General features: G+C 39.7%; 1 protein-coding gene across 2 annotated transcripts in view; it reads left to right on the top strand.

The window, feature by feature from the left end:
• The window catches only part of NUBPL (nucleotide binding protein like), a 210199-nt gene that overhangs the window by 60577 nt on the left and 134161 nt on the right, over positions 1 to 15461 (top strand). The window lies entirely within an intron of this gene.

The following is a 15461-nucleotide window of genomic DNA, read 5'->3' as shown; positions in this document are numbered from 1 at the left end:
CTACACTAATGCGCCGGGCTCCAACATACATGTTTTAATAAAGGTAGCGTGTCAGTCGGCTCCTTATTACTTTAACTGAAACATCCCAGAGAGACCACCATGAGGGTCATGAAGGTGTACTGTGGCTTATAGTTTGGAGTCTCACAGTGCATGATCAGGTGGATATGTTAGTCTGGTGTTTGACAGTGGTGGAGGATGGAGCATGTGCACAAGGAGGCTCACATGGGGTGCTTGGAAACAGAGAGAAGGAGTCAGGCTAAATGTGATTTATATTGCTAACCTTCTCTGAGAATTACCTTTTTAAAGGCAGAGAGCTCTCAGTGACATCAAGAGCTCCCCTTGGGCCCACCTCTTAGATGTCATAATTAGATACAATCCCTCACCATAATCCATTAACCATGACTATTAATCCATGAATATTAATATACGACTTTGGGGACCAAGCCCTTAATATACAGACCCTTTGGGGTTTACTCAAACTATTATCCAGATGAAAACAGCTAATAGAAAACTTTAAGGACAAGAAAGTGCTCTGATGAAGAAGTAAAGAATTGGGGGCTGGTGTTACGTTAGAGCAGGCTAAACCACCACCTCAGGAGGGCCATTCTACCTGTGAGTGCCGGTTCCAGTCCTTTCTGCTCTGCTCTGATTCCCATTCAGCTCATGTGCCTTGAAGACAGTGGAAGGTGGTCCAGGTACTGGCACCCCTGCCCCCATGTGGAAGACCAGGATGCAGTTTCTGGCTTCTGGCTTTGGCCTGGCCTAGGCCTAGCTATTATAGTCATTTAGGGAGTCAAACAGCTGATGGATGGTGTCTGTCACTCTGTCTTTCGGATAAACAAACCTTTTTTAGAAAATGAAGAATTGGAAAAATTGGTAATGTTTTTGAAGAATAATTTTATGTGAAATTGGCTTAAAAATTGAAATTGGTTTCTAAATATGAGTATAAGATTGAATAATTTCTTTCCATTTCATATTGAACTTTTTGTTATGCATAGATCTGGGACAAAATGACCAAATTTATTGATGAATGTTTATTGGATTACTATGTAGGTGAAAGTATTGTTTAAAAATTAATTGGACGTTGTTTGCTATTTAAGGTGCTTTTGTTTTGGGCTTATTTATTAGAGTCAATTAAAGTAAATTCCCAACTATTCTTTATGACATAATAGTCCTGAGGGTCTGGTGTGATAGTCTATTGGCTAAATCCTTACCTTGTAGCTGCCAGGATTCCACATAGGTGACGGTTCATGTCGCAGCTGCTCCACTTCCCATCCTGCTCCCTACTTGTGCCCTGGGAAAACACTGGAGAATGGCCCAAAGCCTTGGCACCCTGCACCCATTGTGGCCACATGGGGAGTGAGCCGGTGGACAGAAGAGCTCTGTATCTCATTCTTTCTGTAAATCTGCCTTTCCAATAAAAAATAAGTGTATCTTGAAAAAAAGGGAGAAAAAGAAAAAAGATAGTCCCTACTATTTTGAAGAAAACTTGAAAATCTAGTGATGCTAAAATTGTGTGTGACCAACACTGTGGCACCGTAGTTAAGCCTTGGCCTGTGGTGCCATCATCCAACATTGGTGCTACATTGAGTCCTGGCTGCTCCAGTTGTGATCCATGTGTTATGGCCTGGGAAAACAGCAGCAGATGATTCAAGTCCTTTGGCCCCTGCATCCATATGTTAATCCAGAAGAAGTGCCTCGTTCCTGGTTTTGCATTAGCTCAGCTCTGACATTTCGTCCATTTGAAGCAGCAGATAGAAGATTTCTGTCTCTCTTTGTCTCTCCCTCCCTCTCTCTCTGCTTCTGTCTAACTATAGTTTAAATTGCTAGCTATACCTTATATTGATATAAGGTATACTATATCATATTGATATAAGGTATACTATATCAATACTTTATATTGCTAGCAATTTGCATGGTTGATTTTATTTTATGGAAACAAACTTAAAAATCTATTATTTTCCTGGTTTCTTTATTTGTATTCTTTTAGTGGAATAATACTTAATTTGAAAATATGCAACATGAGCCAAGATATCAAACTTTCACAAAGAAGGAGCAATGAATTTGCCTATTTTAAATGACAGATTCATGATGTCTACCTCTTGATTAAAGCAATGTTAAAACTTGTAGTGCGTGAATGATGGAAAAACTGAGCCCTCAGTTATCAGGCTTTTCTAAGTAGTGTATTCCGTCTTTGCCAACATAAATGCTTGGAAGTGAACTTTAATTTCTTTCTTCATGTTTTACTGAATATGTAATCTTAAATTTGATGTTTGCAAATTTGCTGCCATTAAACAGGTTTTCTGAAAAAGATAAGATACTGGAACTCTGAGGCAACTGGAAAAAAAATTGCCTTTTTTCGTTGACAGCTGATCTTAAGTCTCCCAAGAAATCATTTGAATGATTTGGACATTCATGCAAAACAAAGTGGGTTTTAAGAAATTCAACTTCTAAATTATTTTTTGGTTCCTAGTAAAACCTGTCAGCATTATATTAATTGGCATCATCCTGACTTTTCTTGGTTTTATCATGTCAACCTATCCTGTTATATTCTCTATTACAGAAAGAAAACCATGAATAAAGTTGCTCAATTAGTAATAGAACTGTGAAATACTTGCTCCTAGAGTTCAGTTTGGGGAGTGACAGACCAGTGCACAGAATCCTAGGCATGTAGGCCTTATTCAGTCTTTACACTAAACTGAACAGCCTCCAGGTTCTGGGGCTTAAATGTTGGCTTCTTTCTGTCATTTAAGCAGGTACATGGTAATGCTTTTTTTTTTTTTAAATGAATTTGTTCCCTCTTTACCCCCTGCCTCCCTGAAACTTGTTTATTTTAAAGGCAGAGTTACAGAGAGAGAGAGAGAATGATAGGGACAGAATGAGATCTTTGATCTACTGGTTCACTTCCCAAATATGTAATGTTTGGAACTGGTCCAAACTGAAGTCAGGAGTCTGAAGCCAAGAATTCTGAGTCTCCCATGTGGGTGACTCCAAGTTTTTAGCTGGATGCTCAGAGAGGAAACTGGATTAGAAGGGGAGTAGCCGGGACTCAGAGCAGCACTTTGAGATGGAATGGCAATGACGATGTTAATACCCGTACTAGCACCAGTTCGTTCATCTTTAAAACTTTAGTTTAGAGCCAACAGATTATATGTTTCATTCCCTTTGGATCATTTTTTCTTTTGGGTAGAATTGTAGGAAAACCTGAGCCCTTTGCAGTTTTAATATTTCAGTCTTGATTACCATGTTAAATTTCACAGTTGACTTTAGAAAAATGAATTTATTAATGAAATAAAATTTGAGTGTATAGTAGTTTGAGGAATTTATGTTGAAAAGGTTTTTGTCAGTTTAAAATGACATGATTCTTGTATTATCAAAATTATAATAATAGGAAATCTAGCCAGAGTATAGAAAGGGTATTGCATAAAAATATCAGCATATTGACAAGTTAATGACTATAAGTGAGCAGTTGCTTTAGGAACCTCATAACATTCGCAATAAAATCTGCATGCAGTTGGAGAAACAGGCATCAAAACTTGAATTTAACCTCTATTTTTCTAAAAAAAACAAAAACAAGAACTGCCAGTTTTCCTCTTCATTTGCATTTTTCTAATAACATAACATTCAAATTTCATAGTATAGTGCAACCAGATTGTAGCCCTAGAAATAATTGGCTAGAAGGCTTTCTGTTGAAATGATGAATAAGCATGTGGGGATTTGTTGCTGCATGGCACTAGTGTAACACTCGTTTTGGTCATCATTTTGGGAGTTTTTTTTAAGATTTCTCAAATGCCAGAAATATATGCTTGCTTCCTTAGTTGTGTGATGATGAATCATTTTCAGAATTTTGTGAATTTTTTTAAATGATTAAATGTAAGACGTTTTTATGGTATGATTCACTTCTATTGTCCGATTCTGATTTTTGCACTCATATATCACAGTTTCCTTTCTGTCTTAGGTATTAAATTTCTTTCAAGCTTAGGAGTGAATTTATATGCGGGCTTATGAGTGAGATATTATGGAAAATAAGTTTGGCCAAATGATATTTTATAAAATAACACCCGCCTTTGGTAAAAACTGTAAGGAGGGGTAGAGATCTCTTGAAGGCAATTTAAGTGTATCAAGAACAAGAGTAAGCTTCAGTAATCCCTGAAGTGACTGTGTTGTATGTTGTTTCCTTTTGAGGAAGAAATATAAGGGTGTTGGTGGAATTGTTTTTATTATTATTGTTTTTATTGTTAATAACATTGTATTATGTGATACAGTTTTATAGGCACTGGGATTCCCCCCACCCCTCCCATAACCCTCCTCCCATGGTGGATTCCTCCACCTTGTTGCATAACCACAGTTCAAGTTCAGTTGAGATTCCTTCACTGCAAGCACATACCCAGCATAGAGTCCAGCATCTTACTGGAATTGTTGATATACATGGCACAGACTGATCTGGTGGATGGAGTTCCCTAAGCTTTAATCTGATGCTAGAGTTCTTTTGCTTCGTTAATGACAGTGTTATAGAAATGACTATTTTCTCACTTTTCTGGATTCTGTGTGTATTCTCTGTATATATTCTCCTTTAACCTAGACTATTAAGGTGATATTCTCAAACAAAATCAGGTTAAGGAAGTCTGGAAAAGCTGTTTTCTTTCACGGTATGCACCTTTACCACTGAGATACCGGAGAGTTGAGGTCTATGACCTTTCAAGATTCCCGTCTTTCTAGTCGGCCAAAGCAAGTCTCCCCATCTGTGCGCCCGGCTCGTGGTTTCATGTAGAGTTCATTGCGTAGACCTGAACTGCTTACTTGGCAAGTGTGGAAACAATTTTCATTTCCTTCTGAGCTTCTTCAGCTCCTGTTTGGAGTTTTATCTGGTCCGCTGCAAATCTTCCTAATTAGAAGTTGCAGCCAGGGTAGTTTGCGAAGGAGGCCTTGCTTAAGCATAGAGCCAAGCACTGTATTTTCATAGCTACAGTCTGTTTCATTGTGAGTTTTGACTGCCATTCATAGAATAGCAGGAAATAGGTTGGGTTGAGGTAGTTCTGTCAGTGGTCAAATAGGTCATACCTGTTGATGAGTAGTACCTGTCAAAAGAGAAAATTATGTTCCTTTCACTTCTTGTACTGCTAACAAGGGCTTTCCTTGGGATGTGTGGATTCCTACTGTGCTGCATTTGTAATGTGTCCTATCATCAAGACTGTTTGTACCTCACATTTCTTTTTACTTGTGCAGTCTCAAGTTAGAATGTTACTGTTTCTATTTCTTGACCTTTTAGTTGTTTTTAATGTTTCTGAAAAGTTTTCATGAAATTCTCTCTCAGATGAGGAAAACCAAAAGAATCTAGTTTTGTTAGGCAGTGAGAAACTTAGCTTGCCAATTTTACTTAGATTATTCTGTTTCTATTTATATGACTTGTCATACTTTTGTATTTTAAAATAGGCCAAATTGTTAATTCATAACTAGCGCTTTAGAAACTTTTTTGGAGTACCTAATAAAAGATGTGCTACTGGTTTTGTTGTTGTTTGCTTGTTTTTTTTTTTTTTATTTTTTAGGTTAGCAGAAAGCAGAATATTTAAAAAGGTAATTAGTTTGGTGCTCAAGAGGATATGAAGTGAGTTTTGATGGTACACTGTGTAAAGTTGATTCACCCATGAATGGGAACCTAGGAAAAGGCATGAAATAAAAAATAATAATACCAGGCCTAGCACAGTAGCCAAGCAGCTAAAGTCCTTGCCTTGAATGATCAGGATTCTGGTTGTAGATTTTATGGATATGGCATATATAAAATAAGGGTGTGTGGTTAAAGTTATTGAAATTGGACAAATGTAGAGTGGGATTTAGCCTACTGTTTCAGATGCTGAGGGGATGGTGTTGCTGTGCAGTCAGTTAGGTTGCTGTCTAAGTCCCTGCTGCTGTGCTTCTGATCCAACTCCCTGGTAATGCACCTGGGAGAGTAGGTGAGGACTTTAGCTGCTAGGCTACTGTGCTGGACCCCAAGTTCAGTTTTAATATTCCTTCTTCAGGCTCCTTAATGTAATTGCAGAGATTGAACTTTTAAAAGTTGTGTTTAATTTTAAAAATCTTTTATTTAATTATTACTATTATTATTTTATGATACAGTTCCATAGGCCCCTGGGATGGATTTCCCTTATCCATTCCCCAGTGCCCCGCCACACTGAGTTCCTCTATATCATTACTAAGTATAGCTCTTTATATACAGTCATACATCCATCATTGGGGGCATGGACAATGGCAAAGAGTCCAGTATCCTATTGTCATATAGTAAACAGGTTCATTGGGAGTCCATCTTTACTCTGGAAGTAGAGATGCATACTGCATTTGTATCCTCACATCTGGAAATGATAGTCTCCATTTCACAATTACTGTACATCCACTTAAATGAAAAGCCACAATATAAAATCAACAATAGGAAGAAAATGATGCTTCTGGAAGATCTATGAGCCATTGAAAATTTTAAATATCCTTTGTAGGGCAGGTTTGAAAGAGGCAAATTCTTCTAACTTTTCTTTACTGTGGGAGAATTTTATTTCATTTTCAAAGACAAAAAAAAGCGTTGCTGGATATGTTATCCTGAGCTGACAATTTTTTTCTTTTAGAATCTGGAATATATAGCTCCATTCTCTTCTGGCCTGTAGAGTTTTCTGTGAGAGGTCTCCTGTGAGTTTAATTGGCATTGCTTTATATGGCAATTGATTTTTTACACGTGCACATTTGAGGATCCTTTCCTTATGTTCAATTGAAGAGAGCTTGATTATCATGTATCTTGGTGAAGACCACTTTTGGTCAAGCCTGTTGGGAGTTCTGTGTCCCTCCTGGATCTTGTTTCCCAGTTCTTTCTCTAGATTAGGGAAAAAGTTCCCTTATGATTTCATTGAATACAGTTTTAGTCCCAGCTTCTCTTTCTGCACCTTCTAGATTCCCATAACTCTTATATTTGGTCTCTTAATAGTGTGTTTCAATTCTTGAATACTTATTTTGGCCTGATTCAACTCTGTTCCAGCTTTTTGTTTGCTTCCCCCTGGTGACAGGAAATATCTTCCAATTCTGAGATTCTTTCTTCTGCTTGCTTCATTCCATTTTGGAGACTCTCCACTGTACTTTTGATTTGCTCCACTGTATTGTTCATTTCTAATGTATCAGGTTTCATTTGATTCATTTCCAGTGTGATATATTTCTTAAATTTCTTGAATGCCTGTTTTACGTGCTTATTCTTGTTGATAAGAAGTTTTATAACAACAAAAAAAGTTTTATAACAAGTGTTTTGAATTCTGTATCCCCCATTTTCTTGATGTCTTCCTCAGTGAACTCTGAGGTTGGTATATGGTTTTGCTCCTTTGTAGGGGAGTCTTCAGTAATCTTCATTGTGCCTTTGTCTCTTCTTTTGCTTTGGTCATTGTACTTCTGGTTAGCAGAATCTTCTTCTTGGGGCAGGTTTCTAAGCTGTGTCACCCACAGGTCTACAGTTTGATTTTATTTATTGCAGTTGGTACACTGCTCTTTGTTTGCAGCCAATTGTGCCACTCTCTCCAACAAGTTCCAGGTCTGGGTTCTTATGTTAAATTTCCAGGATGGTCTCCATAGCCAGAGTTCCTGGCTTACCATTCTCCTCCTCCTATGACACTGTGCTGAGGCTCCACTGTTGTCTGTACAAACTTTCTCCAACTTCCAGTTGGCACAGGCACCAGGATTAGGGAGACATCAGGAGTCCTATAGAGCTATGTTGTTGTTGGTAATCTTGCAAGAACCTGTTGGCTGCTGGGTCTGAGGGCCGCATGGACCTGTTTTGACCCATACAATGCCATAGTCGGTATTATTTTCCTGTGGGACCAGTGCAATGCACTGAGCTCAGTAAATTTTCACAAGCCCAGCACATGTGCAGCTCACTGTTGTCCCAGCACTCCTAAGATGTTTGCCACGCTGAGAGAAAATGCTCCTGCAGTCCTAAAACTTTTGCCACTGTAAGAAATGGCACAGTACTACAATTCTTGATCTGCTGGCTGTCAGGTCTGAGGGCTACCTGGACTGGTCTTGGGTGGAACCTCTAGGATGCCATGCTTTTGCAGTTTACTGAGTCAAAAATGAGTTCACTCCCAGCTCAGCGTATGCTGAGCCCTTTCCCTTGCCTTTTCCTCCTTTCACAAAATGGCACCTAACTGGGAGATGAAATTCCTCGTTCCTGGTTTTGGCTTCACCCAGACTTGGCAGTTGTGGCCATTAGAGGGTGGATGGAAATGGATGGATCTTCCAGTAGATGGAAGATCTCTCTATCTCTCACTCTCATTCTGTTGCTCTGCCTTTCAGATAAATAAAAACATGTGTTTTAAAGAAGTTTATGGAAAATAAAGAGAATGAGGAAGGGAGGGAGGGATAAAGGATAAGGGAGAGAAAGAGACGTCTTTTCCACCTGTTGGCATACTGCCCAAATCACCGCAGCAGGATGGCTGAGCCAGACTAGAACCAGGAAGTCAGAACTCAATCTGGATGTCTCACGTGAGTGACAGGGGTCCAGATACTGGAGCCATCACTGAAGGAAGCTGCTCTTGGAAGCAGAGCCATGACTCCAATACTGGCACTCTGCTGTATTGGGAGCAGGATTCCTTAGCAACATTTTAACTGCTGAGCCAAATGCTTGCCCCTCTCACTCTTTTTGACATATCCTTGTGCAGAGACCTTGTTTGAGGTTATTTATTCTGAAGGTTCTTATTTGTAATAGGTTAAGAGAAACAGTGATGAAGCTGTGCTGGTAAGGTTTTGTTTTTATTTTGTGCTTTCTGAGGTCTTTCAATAAAGGAAATGAAAGCAGAAGTAGCACCTTGCAGTTTAATAGGCTTTGGAATCTCCCTTGTGAAATACAGACCACAGCTGCTTTTTGGAGTGGTGAGATATCTTATGCTGGCTTTCCCAGAAAGCTGAGTCTTATGCACCTCTGATGTTTTATGGATTGTAAAGCCACAGTGAGGAAGCAAAGGGACATGCACATGTGGCACCAAACTTCCTGTTGCCAAATACAGCATTGCTTGAGTGCATGGGCCTGTGTGATCTGCATGTCCATGACCTATAGATAAGATATTTTACTGGGGAGAATATGGGCAGAACTTGTCTAATGGTATCTGGCTTCTGTTGACCAAAGGCTCATCCAAGGAGATATTAACTTCCCTGCAATTTTTAGTTGTGTATGTATGAGTGCTGAACAGGGTCATCTTAGAACAGATGGTGCCTCATACTTTGATGTTGGAGCTTTTAGATGGCAGGGTAAGACACATGTATAGCCCTGAAATGAGAGGTGTTGTAGGTAACGCTCTGTATAATGAGTCTGGCTGCCTTTGTAGTGACTGGAACAGGCGACAGGTGAGGCTGACCATGTCTGAAGTGGTGCATGGGGATTTTTATGTGTGGGGACAGGGTGTGAAATTGAGCTCTTGTGTAACCCAGAAAGGTGTTCCAGTGAGTTTTCCCTTCCCACTTTATTTGATTGATGCTGAACACAATGGCAGCAAACCAAGTTTATAAGGGGTTTATTCCATGCTTTAATACTCTGAATTCTTATAAAAGTACAGAATGACCCCTCGCTAATCTAATAAACTGCTACATTTAAAATTTTGTCAAGGGAGTACACACCTCAGAGATAATTGAATAATGTTCAGTAAAAGGCAAAAGATTTATGCATTCTGAACAGAGACCAGAGTATTTGGATAATGTTTAAGACATCTAGTTTCAAAGCTGTCTTCAATAAGATAATATAGAAAATAAAATTACTTAAATGTAGGAATTTTAGAAAGTTTACTAAAAAATGCTCATTATCTTTTTTAAAGAAATATTTGCGAGACAGTGTGATGGAGTGGGTATGAGGTGTCTTTCATCTCTGAGTCATTGCTCAAATGCCCATAATTCTGTGATTGGGCTCAGAGTGAAGATGGGGGCTGGGAAGTCAATTTAAGTCTCCTACATGGCTGATAGAAACCTATGTACATAAACCATTATTATTCCTCCAAAGTCTGCATTAGCAGGAATCTGGAGTCTGGAGCCTGAAGTAAGTATTGAACCCAGGAACTCTGATATGGATATGGGCATCTTGACTGACGTCTTTACCACTAGGCCAGTTGCTCGATATACAGGATCTGTTAGTTCCATCTTTACAGGAATGTTTTGAGCTCTCCAGAAAGCATTTTTACTCACTTTGTTCCTCAATTTGATGATTAAAGAAAAATACCGTATTTACAGAAAGTGAAGGCAAGACAGAAAGAGAATGATCTAGAAATCTTTTATCTGTTGGTTCAGTGCTCCCCCTATCCCCTCCCCAAATAATTGCAGGGCTGGATCAGGCCAGAACCAGGAGCCTTAAACTCCATCTATGTCTTCCAGTCTTTGTTGGCACAGGCCCTATTTAGGTTATCTTTCCCTGTTTTCCTATACACATCAACAGGGAGCTGGATGGAAGTAGAGCAACTAGGACTTGAACCATTGCTTAGGTAGACTGCCAGTGTCACAGGCCACAGTTTAACATGCTACACTGCAAAGCTGGTCCCAGTTTTTTATTTTATAATATAATATTTGGTAATATCAAATTCTAGAAGTGAGATCTTGAGTCTAGGAGTGGGGCTTTTGGTAATGCATTGGATATGATAGAGAAAATGATTTCTAGAATAATTCTTGGATTTCTGGGATGGATGACTGTGGAGATGGTTGTATCAGTCATCAAAATATACTAGATAGGAAAAAGAAGGGAGCTTCAGTTATCAGCAGTGAGTTAAGGTTTAGTTACATTGAGCTGTATGCAGAGTTAATCATCAAGGAGTTGGGTATATGCTTAAAGTTAGGAAGGAGTTCTTGGCTAAAGATACATCAGTACCTGAAGAGACTACAGCAAGTTCATGGAATTAAAAGATAACATTTATTTTGGTGCAAAAATATGGAAATCTATGCCTAGCTTTTAAAAAATATACACATTTCCTGTCATCTTTTGGAAGACCTTAGTATACATGGGTAATAGTTGAATTTGTTTCAAGGGGCAGTTCTAGACCAGGGGAGATTTTGCCCCCTGGAGACATTTATCAATGACCAAACATTTTGATGGACAGGGTTAGGGACACTATTAGGGTCTGTTGGGTAGAGACGCCAGATGCTGTTCAGACACCTAGTTCACAAGACATCCTCCCACTGCAGCCTATGGTCTGCTCCAAAATGGTGGTCTTGCTGAGGGTGAGAAAGGTACCTGATCTAAAACTCACAAGTTTTGGATGAAGTCAAACTAGGAGACTGAGGCTGTATCAACTGAAGTGAATCAGAGAAAGCCTAAGGAGGGATGGCCAGAGAGGTAGAAGCCACCAAGCGTGTCATTGCACCCTGTATGTCAAGGGGGGGTGGCTGTTGCAGGAAAACATGGTCAGCATGTTTAGAATGGCTAAATAAAGATTGCAACATATATTTTAGGTCCACTAGTAAGTTCATATTTTCAATTTATTTGGTTACTTTTTTTAAAAAGATATCTGGTACAACGGTGTTGGGCTTCTTGGAGCGATATCTGACCCCTGGGACATGGATCTTTTAGGAATAGTTTATTGAGTATGTGATAGGATAGTGGTAAGTGATGGGAAAAAAGATAAGACATAAGTTTTATTTTTGAAGAGTTTACAATGCGATAGTTATTGATAAAAAGTCTGGATATTAAGTGGAACTGTTTCTGTGATATAGCTCAGTGAGCCCTGGACTCCTGTGAGGCTCCAATTGACACAGAAAGGAGCAAGAGAATTGAACTTATTATTTAAAATAAAAAGATCATGTGTATCTTTAAGATTTTGACAGTATACACATTCTGATAATAAAATTGTAAATATTACTTTCCCTTTGTTTTGACTGTAATGAGCAAAAATAGGTGTGGGATATTTTATTTATAAACTGCCTGCTACCTCCATCACAAAATAACCTTTTCCTCTTCCGTATGCCTGTGGCTCATATTATCTCCTTTGCCAGTTCCTCATTTTTCTCAATTGTTGCTTGTTTCTTTGTAATCCCAAATACTCAAATTACAATAGTTATTGTTTCTCAGTTTGTATTTTTTTTTCAAGTAAAAATGGCAGACCAAGAAAAATGTCATTCAGTATAATTTGAGCTTAATGGGATAGCCCTTGTAATTCAGCATACAGCAGAGGTGCTCTATACATACTTCCTAAAATATTCATATAAACTTTGCAAAGACCCGTACTCAAAGATTGAGATTTAATAAATGAAATAATTTTTACTACTCCAGGTGGCATATTCTTCAGTGAAATTGGCATTTACTTTTCCTTTGAGTACATGCTGGTGAAAAATATATTGACTGCCAGTACTGTTGATTTGTGCTAAGTTGCTGGCAGTTTTACCTGCCACTGCGTTTGGATCGTCATGCAAGCTTAGCCCCATGAACAGGCAAATAATATGCCCCCAAATAAAATGTCACTAGTATTGTGAAGAAAGGCTTACCCTTGTGGGTCACCCTTGTGTGAGGTCCTCGTGGATCTTCAGAGGACCCTAACTGAAGGACTCTGTTTTCATGGGAAGTTAAGTTCTTCAGCCACAGGTCACAGGTCTTGGTTTTAAATTTACTAACCCTTGTTACGGATCTCATGTTGTGGAAGCATGTTGTAAGAGAGGCTTTCACAGCTAATATCTTTTTTTAAAAAGATTTATTTATTTATTGAAAAGTCAGATATAAAGAGAGGAGGAGAGACAGAGAGGAAGATCTTCCGTCTGATGATTCACTCCCAAAGTGAGCGCAACGGGCCAGTGCTATGCCGATCCGAAGCCAGAATCCAGGAACTTCTTCCGGGTATCCCATACAGGTGCAGGGTCCTTGGCTTTGGGCTGTCCTCGATTGCTTTCCCAGGCCACAGGCAGGGAGCTGGAAGGAAAGTGGAGCTGCCGAGATTAGAACCGGCGCCCATATGGGATCCTGGGGTGTTCAAGGCGAGGACTTTAGGTGCTAGGCCACGCTGCCGGGCCCCACAGGTAATATCTTGACACATCTGCCTAGCTCACAAGATCTATCTCATACATACATCTTCAAAATTTGAATTATGTACTATTTGGCTGTTTACAGTTTGCTGAATTCTATCGTGTGTAGTCAAGTTACCTGTGATCAGTTTCATTCATTTGGGGCTTTTTTTCACCTCTTTGGGTAAGTCCAGAGCAGGCTGCTGTGCCCCTCTACGAAGGCCAGGCCTTGTTGTCCAGTGCTCCATGTGTGGTGAGGCCATTTCTCTGACTGAGGGAAGCACGAACTTCCCAGCAGTTAGTTCACACTCTGCAGGGAGTGCTTCCTCAGTCCTGGGTAGTTTGTCTCACGTTGGAATGACTTGCCTTGTTCCCTCTGCATTTCTGGGTAGTCCCTGCTCTGTGTAATCCCCTACTGTCTGGTTTGCTGCCCCGTAATTCAGGTTGCCTTGACTTCCCTAAGTGATTCTCTTTTCTCAACTCAGATAAGTTAGTAGGCAGTGTATAGATTTTCCCCTCCCTGTACTGCACCATGAAAACTGTGTCTAGGGCAATAAACTGAGGCAGTCCTAAGTCTTGTCTTTTTTTTTTTTTTTTTTTGGTGACCCTTTTTATTGTAAGATGGCTGGAAATGGTTTTTATGTTTTATTCAGCTTTATAAAGTCAGGGAGTGCATGGGGATGATTAGGGGATAAATTCTGTTTCTCCTTATTAATGGCTGAAAGCAAAGATCTTTTTCTTAGCTTTTTCTGTCCTTCCTCCTCCCCCGTGTATCTTCTAGGGCACCAAGAAATCAGATAGGTCCATCATCTTTTTTATCTTTACTTTTGTAGAAATTGAGTATGATAGCTGTTCGTATTCTGCAGATATGTAGAACAGTATATATACACACACACACACTCACACACACAGTTGTACTTGTGTAGTATAAGGGTTCAACTTCCGTGACTACGCAGGCTGACAAGACTCAATATTTATATAGTTGGTAAGCTGGAGACCACTAGTGTGGTTCTAATGTGAATGTGAAGGTTCGAATACGAATGCGAGGTACAATCAGTATTATAAGCTTCTCTTAGTGCTGAGTTCATGCGCAAAGACAAAAAACCTGTGTCTTGGCTTTTTAACTTTGTTTAGGACTTCAGTGTACTGGGTGCTGCTCTCTCACAGTAGGGAAGACAATCTGATTTTTCCAGTCTGCTGAGAAAGTGTAGTCACTTGTGAGTAACAACGGGTCAGTCTCTGTGGAAGAGTAGCAGTGGCACTTGATCATGAGGTTGTCTTGCAGAAAGGAAGCTAGGAAATCAGATACCTTGACTTCCCTTTCCTTCCTTTCTCTGATCTGTTGTTCTTGAGCCAGTCAATGGAGGAACCCCTGGAGCCGAAGACAGGGTGGACGTGAGGGCAGATGGTAGATATGTGGACAAAGGCAGTAGCTGCCTGACCTCTAGCAGAGATACTTCAAGATTCAAACCTAGGATTTGAAATGGAAGGAAACCCAGCATGGAGATTGTCATCTTTTGGCCTTTCTACCAGTTTTGAAGCAATCTTCCACGTATGCCCAGAGAGTTGATAAAAGCAGTGAGAAATATATCAGATTACATTTAGAATTGGCTAAACTCATCATTAGCACGTTGCTGTTACTAATAAAGAGGATGATGTAAACAGTTAATGTTTGCCCTGGTTAATAGAAGGCTAGAACCTAGATATTTCATTATCTACAATTTATTTTTTTTTAAAGTTTACTTGTTTATTTTTTACATAATACAGTTTCGTAAGCATAGGGGTTTGTCCCACCCCTTTCCCTTCCTTCCTCCCCATAATCCCCTCCCACTGTCTGTCCCCAAGCTATCACAATAACACACTCACTCAATTCACTGTCACAGGTCACACTTTCTAAAATATAAATGTGTCATTATATGGCAAGAATAGGAAAATATAAAAAACATAGTGTTGGGCCCGGTGCGGTGGCGCACGTGGTTAAAGGTCCTCGCCTTGCACGCCCGGGATCCCATATGGGTGCCGGTTCTAATCCCGGCAGCCCCGCTTCCCTTCCAGCTCCCTGCCTGTGGCCCGGGAAAGCAGTCGAGGACGACCCAAAGCTTTGGGAACCTGCACCCGCATGGGAGACCCAGAAGAGGCTCCTGGCTTCGGATTGGCATAGTATCGGCCCGTTGCGCTCACTTGGGGAGTGAATCATCGGACGGAAGATCTTCCTCTCTGTCTCTCCTCTCTGTATATCCGCCTTTCCAATGAAAAAATAATAAAAAAATAAATCTTAAAAAAAAATAAAAAACATAGTGTTGTAATGTAAAAGTATAAGGAAAAATGGGATTTGTACTATTAACTGGGAGTACATGTGTATGCTATATGCAACCGTTACTCCCTGTATACTGATCTCCCTTGTACATTTTGTGTGTGTGTGTGTGTGTGTGTGTGTAGTGCTTTGTGTATTAGTTATTGTATATCAGAGAGAATAT

The sequence above is a fragment of the Ochotona curzoniae genome, unplaced genomic scaffold (genome assembly GCF_017591425.1).
Source record: "Ochotona curzoniae isolate NIBS_2020 unplaced genomic scaffold, NIBS_Ocur_1.0 scaffold_4701, whole genome shotgun sequence".
In the NCBI taxonomy this organism is placed as follows: domain Eukaryota; kingdom Metazoa; phylum Chordata; class Mammalia; order Lagomorpha; family Ochotonidae; genus Ochotona; species Ochotona curzoniae.
This window is presented reverse-complemented; position numbering and strand designations above follow the sequence as displayed.